The 2,542-nt window shown below is 38.3% G+C and overlaps 1 long non-coding RNA gene across 1 annotated transcript; it reads left to right on the top strand.

The window, feature by feature from the left end:
* The first annotated feature begins 1,119 nt into the window (after positions 1 to 1,119).
* Positions 1,120 to 2,054, top strand: LOC138515625 (uncharacterized). The gene is made up of 3 exons (XR_011282116.1): positions 1,120 to 1,173; positions 1,257 to 1,382; positions 1,639 to 2,054. It is a non-coding gene; the product is annotated as an uncharacterized lncRNA (long non-coding RNA).
* The last annotated feature ends 488 nt before the right edge of the window (positions 2,055 to 2,542 follow it).

The raw sequence follows: 2,542 nt of genomic DNA, 5'->3' as shown, positions 1-2,542 counted from the left end.
ATTGCATTGGCTACTCTATATGATGCTCAGAGTAATTTGTGAAAGATGTTCTGAACATTTGGATACTGTTTTTTTACATTTCCACAAGTTGACAGCCGTTGAGCTTAACTAGTTCGAATCACTCTACCTCATGTAGCCTTTTTTGCTTTATTTTCTTAATTATTGTCTGGCATATGTTGCCTTTTGTCTAATCATGTTTTGAGCATTCTAGTAACAGCCCTAGTGCATGTCCCGGACATATGTCTGGGACCCAAGGTGCCGCCCCTGGGCGACACCTTACGCACTGAGACTGTGCTTCAACTGCTCATCTACGTTTGAATAGTCTTACTATTACCTTAGCTTCATTTTGTTATGTCTTGCTGTCCAGACAGCTTAAAGACCTGTGACAGTATTTTTTCTATTTTTACTACTTTGTTACTTCATATATTTATTTTGGAATTTTGTCATTACAATTATGGGCACCCATTGGTGATGCTCCATAAATACTTCATTTTAAATTTTTGTGGGCCCTGGCCGACTTTACAACAGTATTCGTGACCAGATAGCCATAGGACCTGTGACAGTATTTTTTCTAACTTCATTATTCTCTGGTTTAATTTTTTTTTGGATTTTACTATCACAGTTATGGGCACCTATTTATGATGCCCCATAAATACTTGGTTTGACATCTTTGTGGGCCCTGGCTTATTTTACATCATTATTTGTGACCACCTACATAAATCCATCACTACTACTTTGTTTTTTCATAATTTTTTTTAATTTGGGAATTTGTTATTACAATTATGGGCACCCATTTGTGATGCCCTATAAATACCTCATTTTTTATTTTTTGGGGGCCCTGGTCGAATTTACAGCAGTATTTGTGACCAGACAGCCACAGGACCTGTGACAGTATTTTTTCTATCTTCATTATGCTAATGTTTAATTTTTTTCGGATTTTATCATTACAATTATGGGCACCTATTGATGATGCCCCATAAATATTTGGTTTGTCATTTTTGTGGGCCCTGGCCGATTTTACATCATTAATTGTGACCACCTGCATCTCACAGAAACGAGGTGGTCACATGCTAAACAAAAGAACCGTTGCCTAGACAACGGCTTCACACTGCAGTCTGTGTCACTGCCCTGCAGCTGCACAGTGGAGGATCGTTTCTCTCTGTGTATTACAAGGTAAGAATCTGATCACAATCCTTCTCTTTGACCAAGTATGAGTGTAAAACACAGTATCTAATTGGATCTTTTATGATCCACAGATTGGTTTCCTTGTAAGCACGAGTGGATTTTCTCCATGCCTTTGTGCATAATGTCATTTACAACCCACTGCTGAGTGGGCATGAACGCAGGACGTTCTGTTTTTCACCACTGACCACACCAATGAGGTAAATCCACATCTATTATTCTTTGGTTTCATTTATTTACCTTATAAACCACTTACAGCATTTTTCTTTTTCTTTTTTCTTTTTTCTTTTTTACTATTGATATTTACCCATGATGTAACATCTACTGATTGGTATGTTTCCTTTCATTCATTTTTTTCAATGTATGTTTCGTTTGAATTGTCACCATTATATGAATTTATGTCACATACTTGCATTTGTTATGTTATATACTTGCTTGCTGGACTTATATAATTAGACTCGCCCTGATGAAGGAAATAATTTCTGAAATGCATTGGCTTTTTTAGTCTAATACATGTGGATTGTGGCAACTGCTTCCTCACTAAGGATTATTAGTGATAGCTTTTTGTTTGAACTACTATGGATAAATCATTTTTGATATGAATCAGAAAGACTCATCTTCCTTTCTCTAAGAAGTATGGTATATTATGGATACTTGAACATATTGTCGTGAATCAGATATAAATACGTGCCCATCTTGGGCCCCATATGAGAGCGGTTGTGTGACCCAGTATTATTACTTGGTCTCCAGCGTGTGTTGCAATTATAAGTCCGGGTGTCTCCAGACTTGTCACAGCCAGCTCCTTTTCAATTGGATGTATATTCTTTTTTGAAATATTTGATTTTTACTTGAATATTCTGAACATTTTTGAATACATGGTGGTGCCCACTCTCTTCTCTGTTTGTTCCCCAGAGCTCTAACCTCTCTCCATGGCTGCTCAACCAATACATTGCACCCCTTTCCCACAGCATTGCAGTTCTCTGCTCCAACTTTCAGTGCTATGCGGATGACATTCAGCTCATTTTCAGGCTTCCCTCTGCCACCTCTTCTCCCTCCCTCATCTCTGACTGCCTATCTGCCATCCAGGAGTGGTGTGCTGCCAATGATCTGTAAAGGATTCCAATCGGGCATCACACACCAGACCAGGACTATTGCCCTCAGCTTAGGATAGCACAAAATTAAAATACCTTTTCTTTATTTTCTACAAATTGGGATTGAGCTGGCATTCAACCCATGTCACACCGCCTTTTATAAATACCCCGGGTCACAATGGACCATGAACCAGGCCGGTGGGTGGTAATACAATATTTATTTATTTTAAATTCAAAGAAAATCACACAGTTTGAATATTGGGCAGCAA

Source organism: Ambystoma mexicanum, chromosome 6q (assembly GCF_040938575.1).
Source record: "Ambystoma mexicanum isolate Mex_15411 chromosome 6q, UKY_AmexF1_1, whole genome shotgun sequence".
Classification (NCBI taxonomy): domain Eukaryota; kingdom Metazoa; phylum Chordata; class Amphibia; order Caudata; family Ambystomatidae; genus Ambystoma; species Ambystoma mexicanum.
The sequence above is the reverse complement of the archived record's forward strand: the minus strand, read 5'-3'. Positions and strand labels throughout refer to the sequence as shown.